This window comes from Lycorma delicatula, chromosome 3 (assembly GCF_047948215.1).
Source record: "Lycorma delicatula isolate Av1 chromosome 3, ASM4794821v1, whole genome shotgun sequence".
Lineage (NCBI taxonomy): Eukaryota > Metazoa > Arthropoda > Insecta > Hemiptera > Fulgoridae > Lycorma > Lycorma delicatula.
The window spans coordinates 144901744-144915094 of record NC_134457.1 but is presented as its reverse complement, the minus strand read 5'-3'; the positions used below and the strand labels follow the sequence as shown (position 1 = coordinate 144915094).

General features: G+C 30.0%; 1 protein-coding gene across 5 annotated transcripts in view; it reads right to left on the bottom strand.

Annotated features, from left to right (window-relative positions):
- LOC142322079 (uncharacterized) overlaps positions 1 to 13351 on the bottom strand; it is a 163887-nt gene that overhangs the window by 36217 nt on the left and 114319 nt on the right. The window lies entirely within an intron of this gene.

The window sequence follows — 13351 nt, the reverse complement described above, 5'->3', positions numbered from 1 at the left end:
TTCAAGTATGAATGTCGGTTATTCTTTAAATTGGGTTTCTACCTCGGGCGCAAGGTAGAGCGCTATCACGGTATCTCCGAAGTAAGTAATACTTTATTTAACAGCTTCACTAAGGAGGGAAGGTTGTTTATAGATTTATCTTTTAGTCGAGTTAAGGAATATTTAGATGTCCAGGGTTGTTTTAAGTGCTGCATGTATGCTCATAGGGCTAAGTTCTGAAATCATCCTGCAGTATATGCTCATTTGAAGACGAGGGGCACAAGCATGACAAGGCTCCTAAGACGTCAGAAAATTCTACTTGTATTAATTGCAAGCGTTCTCGAAAATATCACAAGCACCCTGTCAACAATAAAGAATGTGAACATTTTCTAAGAGCAATTGAAATGTATTACAACTCGATATTTAATGGTTAGATTTGGTCAGTTAAATGCACAGGATGCCTAAGTTGTTCAACTTGAGTTTGGTGAGGTAACGCTACGTCGAGGGTTGGATGTTGTTCTGTTACAGCATCTATACATTGTATCTGGTGAATTTCCAGATTTTTTCGTTGGAAGAGGTTTTATTTTGGGTCAGATAGTATGTCCGCTATTTTGTGCAGAAGAGAGATTGATTGCGTCTTTATTTGACAGCTCTCAAATAATCATCACGTTGTGGTCCGTGTGGATGTTCTGAACTTGCATTTGTATGTTGCAAGTTCATATTTTCAATATAAAGATCCTGCTGGTCGTTATCTTGAGTTCTGAGATAGTATCCTTCGATTCTCTGGTACTAGTTCTATCCTTACCGGTGCGGATGTAAACGCTAAGTCACTTTTGTGACATAGCTGTTTCACCGATGATGGTGGCGAATTAGATTAGGCTTCTTAGCCCAGCATGGTCTTTAGATATTTAATGTACCTGGGGAGTTGCCCACCTACAGAGGTAATGTAGATGAGCGACGGTTGTTTGGAGGAACGAACATCGACGTTACCGTTGGTAGGTATATCCCTGCCAATGTTTGTTTGGAAGGTAGTTGATTGCTCAAGCGATCATCGATTGATTCTTTAAGAGATTGCTAGTGGTTTGGGTGAGCGCTACCAATGTAACGTTCCGGTTCAGCCGGGTCGTTTCTGCACAGGACTGTAAAAAGTTTGTTGATTTTCTTTCGGCCAGGCTTCGAGTTTTGGATCGGAGTCTGGAGGTTCTGGATACGAAGGACCTGGCAGTGAGTCTGTCAGCGGCCAAAAATTCAAATTTTGACGCCGCCAAAAATTCAATTCCTTGCAGTTATGGTTGAGAGAGGCTTGCTCAATTGTGGAGCAGGAAATTATTAGCTTTGAAACAGGCCGTCAGTCGTTTGCAGAGAGCTTCTCTATGTAAGGGAGATCCGGAACGGCGGGCAGTTCTTGTGACTGATTACAAAGATGATAGATTACAATATTTTCACAAAGTTCGAACGGCCAAAAAAGAATTCCTAGAGTTCCTTTGTGCATGAGCAGAGGAAAAAGGATCCCTGGGGAGTTGTTTATAGGGTATTGGGACATAAACGACATTCCTCTGTCTGCCCTCTCGACCTGGTTACTGTCGAGAGTTGAGTTCAGTTCAAGAAGCACCTTAATTACTTTACAGGGCTTCCCCTGTAAGTAGGTCTGTCGTGCCTTCTTTGGTATTCGACGAGTGATCATTCCTGATTGGGGTCTTAATTTTAACACTATGCGTATCCTGTATAAGGGCGTGTGCTCGGCAATTATGCTATATGCGGCACCTATTTGGGCGGATAGGCTAACATTTAAAAACTATAGGGATATATTATTTTAAGAGCTCTACGCCTTATATTATAAATGGTAACGGGAGGTTACCGTACTATTTCACGGGAGGTAATCTTGGTGATTGCAGGAGTGAAAAATTCGCGAGATAGAACGGCATGGTAATGCTTTATGGCAGGCCAGATGGGTGAGGCAGAAGGTAGGCGTTGTACGGATGATCTCTTCCCCAAACATTGTTGGTTTGCGGTGCGCCCCTTGGATTCACCCTAACAAGTATGTGGCGCAATTTCTTTCTGGTTATGGCACCTTCCGAGACAGACTCCAGCGATTTGATCCTGTGGATTCAGGCGTGTGTCCAGGTTGTGAACAACTAGTTGACGCATTCCATGTAATTTACGAATGCGCTAAATACGAACCTTCGCACACGGAGACTATTTGTCGGTTCGAAATTATATCGGGTCAACATTAGATTTCCGTGAGAATTGGAAAAACCGGACCGAATGGGTAATCGTTCAAAATTTCATCAAGTACCTGGCAAGAGAACGGATTGCCGAGGGAATTTAGGGTTCCGTCTGGTCTTTCCTGTGTCCTGGTATTGTTGTTCTTGTGTTATAAGGTTTGATATTTTTGTAGTTTTTTGTTAATTTAGTTTTTTTTTAAGTTTATTTTTATTTCTTGTTTTGTATTGTGTTATGTTATGGTTGCGTGTTGAACTCTACTTCTAACCTATCGGGTAGGTAGTTTCGTTTTTAATTTCAGTTCCTTCATATCACTCAGTCTTGTTAACGACTCGACATAGATGTGTTTTGCTTTACATTTCCTAGTAATACACCAATGGGAATATCACATGTGGTATTCGCATCGATGGCATTCTGACTGAGGCAAGAACAAGTCTGAGAGATGCCTTTTGCCGGGGTTCTGAAGATGACCTCCGATAAATCCCATAAGGGCTAGGTATCGGCGTGGGATAGGGCTAGAAGGGTGGCGTGGCGATCGAAACTGCCACATGTCTTCCCCTATGGGTCAGCTCATCAGTCTAGCACAACTGGCTGGTCTGGTGATTAATTCTTCATTGCAAATCAGCTGATGTTGACAGTTCTAAGGTTAAAATCCTAGTAAAGGCAGTTACTTATATACGTATTTCATTACTATATTGTGGTTACCGGTGTTCTTTGGTGGTTGGGTTTCAATTAATCACACATCTTAGGAACGGTAGACCTGAAATTGTACAAGACTTCACTTCATTTACATTCGTACGTATCATCCTTATTCATCCTCTGAAGTAATAGCTTATTGTTATTCCGGAGGCTAAACAGAAAAAAAGAGAGCTCATCAGTATTTTAATTTATTTAGAAATAGGTGATATTCAGTTCTACAAATGACACCTTCACTTTGCATATCACAGGGACTGCTTTTTAAGGCACACAAGGCTCTTCGAAAAAAGAACACTGATTGCTCATCAAAGATTCGGACAGATAGTGGAAAGCAACACACTAATGTACTTTTTTCTATTTGAAAACAGCTTTGTAATTCGCTGCCACTCTTCACTTAAAAAAATTGAAATTTATTCCAAAACGATCATGGTTTATCTATTACGATTTATATTGGAAAAAGACAATTAGTAAATGTTTATTTATAAAGCTTTGTTTTATTTTAAGAAATAAATTTCATTTACAAAAATAAAAAAACAAAATGATAAAATTCCTTCTCTACAAATTAAAAAAAATGAAATTATACAATTTACTTTTCTTAATAAATGAATATTTTACGCTCTAACTATTCATGAAAGAATTTTTTTTGTTTTCTTCTGTGTAATAAATAACTTAAACATAATACTGGAAGTTTCGTAAAAAGTTTGCAAAAAGATAAATGGAAAGAATTAAAAATATATTATTATAAGAAATAGTTATAGAGATTACAGTCAGATTAATTACAGAGTGTATCATTAAAATATTTAACTATTTTAAATATTTAAAAATCTTTTAATAATCTAATTTATTAAAATTAGCAACTAATAACAGTGTACTCAGAAAATAAAACATATCTGCCTTGTCAAATTTATTTTACCCTCTCATGTGAAGAAGCTATAGGACATTAAAATTAGAATATTGAGAAACCGTGATTTTTTTTACCGGTCGTTGAATACGGATGCCAGAAGTGGTCATTCACATTTACCGATAAAAATAGATTTACAGTCTTTGAAAATATATTACTTCTAAAAATATTCTTATAAAAGAAGCGATTCGAAGTGCAGGTTACACAATAACAAATATCTCACAACAGCTTTTTCTTAGGTTATCGAGAGCATTGTAAAGTAAAACTATTATTCGCAGTTTGCTTGTAATATAAAATAACTTTTTTCTTAAGGTTTTTAGTGAGATAAACCAGATTTATCTTATTTTCTTCCGGTAAATGTAAACGGATGATTAGTTTTTCATGTAGAACTCTACCGAATGCATAAAGGTGTTGATCATGGGAAAATGTTTAAATATAATTAAGTTTATATTTTAATCAATTGGGATGTACAGGAAGAAAATTATTACTTCATTTTTAATTTGCACATTTTATCTTTGAAACTAAATACTTCTTCCTTTGAATGCATTATGATTTTAAATGTATGATACGATATCAAATATTTAAAAAATGTGCACTAGATAAAATCAGTTAAGGGTTGTGTGGCTACGTTTTTAAACATTTTTTAATTAAATACATCAATGATTGTATTTTTGAATTGAATTAAAAAATGCTATAAATATAAAATTGATTTATCTTGTCATCAAAAGTTTCTTTATCATTTCTAAGAAATCTATTAAGCAGATTTCATACGAAAGCTACTTATTGTATTGGGTACCATTATTCGACTTCCGGAAATTTTTTTTGATAACGCGATTATATATCTTCGCGTTATCAGCGTCCAGAACCCAAAACCACCGTCAGTTTTAAAGTTTATATATGTATATATATATATATATATATATATATATATATATATATATACACATCACTTTCTTGTGGACATGATAACTATCGTAATTTTTCGCCAATCACTTTCAAATTGAATTGATTTTTGATTGAACTGACCCAAAATCTCGGTCGAGTTTGTTAATGGGCAAAATTGGACCATGGGGTGGTAATGGGGGGGGGGGCTTTTTAAAAAAAAATGTATCGCCATAATTTTCTTATTAAGTTAAATATCGAATTCGTTTAAAGTTCTTACTATTCTTTGGATAAGGACCTAAAACCTATCTTTTGAAAGTTTTTTGATATCACCAACCACTGGCCCAGGGGATGGAAAAAAAATGGGGTCGCGAAGACAAAATATATCATATCTCCTTTAATAGGTATAGAATGGAATCGGTTAAAAGTGATCGTTAGTCCTCTAAACATTACCTAAAAGTTTCGTCCGAAACAATTTTTGATATGACCAACCCTTAGGGCAAGGGATGACCAAAATATTGCTGGAATTGTAAGATGGGGCTTGTCGTATGCTAAACATGTGAAACATTTTTTCACATGCAACCATTTTTGTATTGAGTACATTTGTAGTTTATCTTAACTTTAAGGTCGAAATCTTTTTCATCCCCTACTTAGCACCGGTGAAATCTACCTCCGCCTACCAAGGTGCCGAAAGGGATTTTTTTTTTAAATCATAAGTTTAAGCACGCTCCATTAAAATGATCATGAAAAATGTTGTTAGTAATGAGTTAATTTTTAATATTTTCTTAATAAATCTATATTATGTGAGATTGAGGTTCGATTTAAATGAAAAATTTATATATGTTTCATTTGTTATAAAAAAAAGTGAATCCGATTGATTGGGAAATCTCTTTTTGTATATTTCATCTACAAAAATCACAGTTATAACAATCAAGTATTTCAACTATTTTTTTAAGTTGTTTGTTTAAAGCGATCAGCGATTGATTAAAAAAAAAAAAAACATTTTAGGTGTCAACTGATAAGATTAAAGTAGTAGGTTTTGTACCAACATCGATAGCGTAGATTAAAGGATTTATATTTATCAACTGATCTTGATTTATCCCTCTACAGTAACTCACGATTAAAATATAGTTTATAAAGGAAAGTAGGAGGACAAAACTTTATTTTTTTTTCCTGTTTAGCCTCCGGTAACTACCGTTTAGATAATACTTCAGAGGATGAATGAGGATGATATGTATGAGTGTGAATGAAGTGTAGTCTTGTACATTCTCAGTTCGACCATTCCTGAGATGTGTGGTTAATTGAAACCCAACCACCAAAGAACACCGGGTATCCACGATCTAGTATTCAAGTCCGTGTAAAAATAGCTGGCTCTACTAGGACTTGAACGCTGGAAATCTCGACTTCCAAATCAGCTGATTTGGGAAGACGCGTTCACCACTAGACCAACCCGGTGGGTTAGGAGGACAAAACTAATTTTATTTATATATATATATATACCATATACCATTTATATATATATATACCATACATATATATATATATATATATAATATTATATATATAATATATACATAAACATGTATATATATACATGTATGTATATATATATATATATATATATATATTGGTGACATAATATTTTTGAATTAATAAATACTGTATAAATAAAATTAGAGGATTCCAGTCACAATTAAAAATTTACCAGACACATAATTGATATTTAAACTCAAACTACCAAACAAAATAAAATTATGTCGAATTTAATTAAATAAAAAAACATTTCTTTTACATTTTTTTCTTACTTAAAATGATTAATTTGTCAATACGAATGAATTTAATAAGCTGAAACCAGAACATAAGTGTCTGATACCATTGAAAACCTGGCAATTTTCTCGACAATTCTGTCTATCGAAGAGACGGAGATGGTTAGCACTTATTTTCTTGTACAGGAGATAGAAAGTTCCAGGCCCAGTTTTATTTCAAGACTCTCAAATCTTCGATAAATCGTCTGGGCACCATTCTGTCGTTAAATTCTAGTAAACAACAGATCTGGCAAGGCAATTACGATTAACTAGCTTGGCAAACCATGAATGCAGCAAACTGTAGATAAACTCATTTACATTACGGAAAATGGTGGGATGGTCTCTATTTCGTATCAGTCAATTATTCAATGAATAAAAAACGATATAGAATTTAATTACACACGATTATTAGATCGATTTTTACGTATAAGTCATCTACATATATTGTACGAATTATTTATAGATATATTTATTTACATCTTTGCTCACGTATTAATAGTCAAAAGATTCCGCAAATCCAATGATATTTTTACGATTAAACAAATATTAATCTTATCTACATAAGCTACATCTAAATTAGTAGATAAATAAATACATAAGGTTGATTTGAATGAAAATTTTAATTAGGCTGGTATTTCTTACCAGAAAGGTATTGGGTAAATTGAATCTTTAAGCTTCGTTTAAAGGTGCTACAATGAAGTTATTGAATAAATTTTTTAAATTGTTTTACTTAACCGATTATTACTAATTAAATCAGTTACTGAAAAATAAGAAAAAACTAAAACATTTTTACAGAAAATAAGTTACTGGAGATTGTAATTTAAAAAAAAAAAAAAAAACTAGAAAATTTTGTAGGATTTGTCCCGTGCTGCTGAAACATTCAATCAAACCGTTTTGGAACGACTTTAAGTTAAAAATAAAGTAAATTATGATAGAAACATATAAAATAACAAATTCCTGATTAAACATTTAAAAAAAAATAATAATATAAATCTTTTAAACAATAATTTACTGACTGTTTCGAAGAAAAGTACGGTACCACTTTCGATCGGACGGTGGGATTGCGGGTTGAAATTGAATTTTTTTACATTTTGAGGTTTGAGGAAAAGAAAATACCGTTCACTTAAAATGTAATTTCCTCATATATAAATAGGCCTATATATAAAATTTATGGCTCGAAAATTTCCAGAACTACTAGATCAATTTCACTAAAAATTAATTATGCAGTAGTAGTGATCTGAAGTTGGTGGGTGTAAAATTTGATCAAGATTGGTTGAGTCGTTTTTCAGTTTGCTCAATTTAACGTCAATAACAGACAACTTAACCTCAATCTGAGGTTATGCTTTACATTTTTATATAATATAATATATGGGTGTGTTTTTCATACCCATTTTAGCAGTGAGTCACAGTAGTGAGCGAATTTAAACTTGATGCTTTTGTGAAGGATCTACTCGTTATTTTTAATTATTTCATGAAATTACGGTAATAATAATTTAGTTTTCTATAAACTAAAAATATATTTCAATACTAAATAAAAATAAAAATTATATCTCTTTTACTTTACTTATTTAATTTATGTTTTGTGCATTTCTTACGTCAAAAATTATACAAAAAAAAGAAACGAAAAGTCGGTCTTCTTGTGCGGAACTGCTCAAGAACCTTTTACGTTGTTATTGAAATAATAATTACTACTATCTTTTCTGCTAAGATCACTATAGTTTCTATATTGAGTACTGTTTACCTCTCTTAGCTTCATGGTTTTATGACACGTTGACGCGTTTCGGAACCACTTCACTGTCAAAACTTATTGTAGTACTTTGATAAAAGAATGAAGTTAAGATAGGAAAACAGTACTCAACATAAAAACTTTTTATGTTTTTACATGACTTATAAATTCTCCAAATGTCGAAATTATGTTCTAATATACGAGAGAACTGTCAATAGAGCAACCATTTAAACAACGCTTAAATCATCTGATTTGTACACCACATGACTTCCTTGTAAGCCTATTAAATTATATATACACTTTTTCTTTTAAATGAAAAGTACATAAAATTTTATTTCATTAATAACTTCTGATTATTTATTGTTATTAACTTTATTTTTTTATTATTATTGATTTATTATTAATCGTAAATTGTTCTTACTATCAGAGGTTAATAATTATTAATAGATCAATATATTTAAATTAAAAAAAAGATGAAGTCTGATTTGAACCGATGTGCCTTTCCCTTGTAAGATCCAAATATTTCATTAATTAAAATTTTATTTAGCTATAACTCTAGAACCAATGAAAATAAGTACCACTTATGATAGCGTTGAAAAGCTCCCAATGAGAGCTTATTACCGCAGTTAAGAAAAATACCAAAATTAAAATGTTTCTGGATTTTGGGCTTTTTTGGATACTTTTGGTTCAGTCGATTGAAATCAAAATGAGAGCTGCACAATTAAATGTTACAACAGACCAAAATTCAAAATTTCAACATCCTTGGCTAATCGTATTTGAGCTATGCAAGATACATACGTACAGACTGCACACCGAAACTAATCAAAATGGATTCAGAGATGGTCAAAATGGATATTTCTGTTTAAATCTCAAAACCGAAATTTTTAGCGATCACAATACTTCCTTTACTTCGTACAAGAAAGTAATAAAAGTCACCAATTAATATTGTATATTTTTATATTCAGTCAGCAATTTTGTATTGTGCCATTATCAAATACTGTCAGAGATATTGAAAAGGAAGTTAGAAAATGAAAATTTTTATCTTAGTTACTTGTTCAGAGGCTTGCGCTAAAATCTTCTTGCTTATAACACAATCGTGTTAAAATATTTAGTAAAAAAACAAAAAAAATATCTTTGCCAAAATAGTTTTAAATAATTGTACTAGTATAAAAGTTTAACGTGACAATATTCTAAGTGAGTTTATGATAAATGAATGGAAAGTTAAGGACAGGGTTGTTGAACCAAACTTTTCTCTACAAAGATATATTCAAGTATTTTACTTGACCTATTGATAGATTGATTTATTATATTTGACTGTAGTATATGAATTGAAATGCTACTGTATTTTCGGTGTTTTTTCATAAGATTTATTTTTGTTTTAAAGTAAAATACTGTTTAAACAAAACATACACGAAACAAAAAAGTTCAGTACTTTGACACAAAAGACTTATCGATACATAGATAATAAATAGACTAATATAATAAATTTAATAAATAGACAAATAAACTTATTGATATATATTATAGACATATAGACTGAAATGCAGTATTAAAAAATGTTTCTCAATTTTTAATTTTTAACCAGTAATTCGATTAAGAATTTCATTTAACTTTAATACAATTTAATTACCAGGTTATATAATGGAACATACCAACAAGAAAATTTCACTCAAATTTAAATTTTAACGTGAAGATATATACGATTTAGAAAACCCTCATATTATATTATGCCATATATTTGTTCTGTCTTTATTAGTATATAGATCTAATTGTATTTATGAAATATATTTGGAAAATTATTTTGGTTAAATTATGGTTTAGAGTTTTAAACGAAATTTCGTTTAAAACCGGATTTACCTCATAGTTTAATATACTGATTACTTATGCGTTTTATATTTATGCAACCAAAGAATGGATATTAGTAAAGGTTATTATTTGTTATTTATCATATAGATTAATTTTTTCAACCCCTAATATCCAATTTTATAAAAAAAAAGTAATTACAAGAGAAAATTAGTTATTTTAAGGATGTATAGTTTATGGAGGTTACTGTAGGTATATAAAACGGGATCTCGTGAAAACCTTAGAAGTTCGAGATCTTTCACTTTGATTAGAACGGTTTGGTCCAATGATATATATAAAATTACAACCGCTTTTAAAATTATAAAATAAAAGTGCATATATTCTATTAAAATGTAGAACACGTAGGTATCATCATTGGTTATGAGAAAAAAACTAGCAAGTTAAAGGTTCACTTAATATAACTTCTTACTTTAAAAATATATATTTTTCCAGTTCATCAGTTCAGACTGAATTGCATTTTTTTTTGTACGTTTAATCTACATATTAAAATAAAACAATATTTGCTAAATACTATAATTTGTGTCACTCATAAAAAAATTAATAAAATTTAAACGAATATAACCTACATTTGTGTAAACATTTTTACAAAATTGGGTAACAAACTAATTGTGAAATTTGTTTGGTAGGGTTGTAAAACACAAATTTTAATATAGTTTACGACCTTGCAAACATTCAATTCCTCTTGTTGAGTCATGCGTTAAAAATAGTGGGTTAACATTAATTATTACAGTCTTAATTTAACATGACCAAAGCACCTGTTTTATTATGGATCTTTTTTTTTAAGTGACCTCTTCTTTACACATAAAATTTTTTGTAGCTCTTTATATACTTTTAATTAGGGTATCGCAATTTTTAAATAATGAGGTGGTAATTTTGGGATTTATAAAAATAAAATGTTACTTTAAAGTTTGGGTATAAAATGATAAGTATATAACATCCTGTTTGTGTCATATTTATTTGTTTTTTCTTACATTTTATTTTATTTTTCTAGTAATTACTTGTTTTCTACGACGTAATGAAACCTTCGTGTGTCTTAAAAAAAACATTCTGAGATCATTTATACAATTTATACAGTTTTTAACCGACAAGATTTTCTAGTAATACATAAAATAATTTTAATTTTTAATTATTGTCTATAATCATATTCTTATTTATTTTAATAATTAACTACATAACTTTGATGTAAACTTAATTCTTAAATTTCTTTAGAATAAGACACTTTTCAATGTCTTAGGGAAATAAAAAAATTATATTCATAATATTATAATTGTGAGGAAATTTGATTTATTGTTCAAAATAGAAAAAACGATATTATACTGAATCGTACAAAAGGTATTCAAAAATATCAGAAGATTCGAAAATTCTTAAACCCATGCTAAAATATTTTTAAAAATGAGGAATTGCTGAGAATAAATTAATTTAATCTAATAAGTTGTATTTTAATTGATTGTAATGTTCTGAATTATCCGAAGCTAATTACAGTCTGGGAGTTTTTTTATTACATAAGAATAATACGGGATTGAAAACTTGCCCGAACTCAGATAATTCCTGTTTAACATTTAAGTCACACCGACATCCAAATCTTATTAAAGTAACGACAAGCAAATTTTCATTGGGATTTGAATATTTCAATCCTAAAGGATAAAAACGTACATCTGTTATTATAACTGATTTGTGAAAACGCTAATCGCTTATCCAGTGGGTGAGTTAAAATCAGATTTATTTTTAAGAGAGAATGTTTCTACACCATTTGTTTGTTTATTCTACTTTTTTTAAATATCTATTTATATTAGTTTATACACAATGAAAGATATTCTTGGCAAAATATATATCAGACGTTCAGACGTTATAACACAGAACACAAAGTTCTAATTTTAATTAAGAAAGCAAAAACTCTTTTGACCTTTTCGATCAGATTATAATAGAATTAAAATTATGTTTCTTTGTTAATAAAATTTCCTATAAATTTAAATATTTTTTAATAATATGATGACATATTTGTATTTTTATTTATTCTTATTTTTACTTGGTTTATTTTAATTTCTTCATCCATTCTTAGTTTTCTTTACTAATATTCTAATAGATTTGTTAAATGGCGTATTTTTTTCTATTTCCTATGTTGTTGATTGTTTTATTTCTTCTTATGAAAAAGAATAATTTTATGGTTTTATTTATTTTCATTCCATTTGATATATATTTTTCTTAATAATGACTTACTATAGCAGTAACAGTATTCTATAAACTGTGTTTCCTCTTAATTATTGTACTTTACCTTAGGTAATATATTATATAAAACATCCCTAAATTAGCAAAATATTGCTAGAGGATGTAGCGTAATTGCTATTGAGTACTGTATTTTGTAATTAATCTTAGTTGAATAAATAAATTTACATTAAGTGAGCTGAAGGTTTGTCCCTGTCTTTGTCGACCGAAATGTAGGCTGGCTTTGGCGGGACGATCGAGCGGGGTTTGTTGTACTATCTAACCGGATGACATCAACCAATTACCAATAACATGACACATTTGTACATAAAATGTAAACACAGCAGACTAGTACAATATAGTACTGGTTCAATAGACACAGCAGTTGGCGAGGGGCAAACTTTCAGCTAACTAATTGTACTTTTAGTTAAAAACGTATTAATTATCTGTGTATTTGAGAAAAATTTAATTATTTATTAATTAGACTTATCAAAACTTTCATTACATTTTCATCTGATTGTACACATATTTTGTTTCTTCTTCATTGAATTAATTGATTAATAATAAATTTCACTTAGCGGGAAATGTCTAACTTCATAAATTATATGCAAACAGGAGATTTTTTGCTGTGGAATACGCATTTATACAAATAAATAAATATAATTAAAATACGTTAATTAAAATTCAAAATGTAAATTCTTTCTTACTTTATTACGTAATACAATGCAGATAAAAAAATGTGTGCAAAAATACACTTAAAACAACTGTGCAACTTTTCAACCTAAAATTTTATAAATAATGAAAATAGACATACCTGTTATAAATAAGTATATTTTCAACAAATTACAGTGGGAAAATATAATGTAATTTACTGTGACTACGAATTACTGTACGATACAAAAATAAAACATCTCGTACCAAAATTGTGCGTATTTAAATAATAACGTTGGAACATAACATTATTTATTACAAAAATAAATTAATAGAATTAGCATTTAATATATATATATATATATATATACGTATATACGTACTTATGTAATGTTAGATACTTTATACATTTTTACACTACGA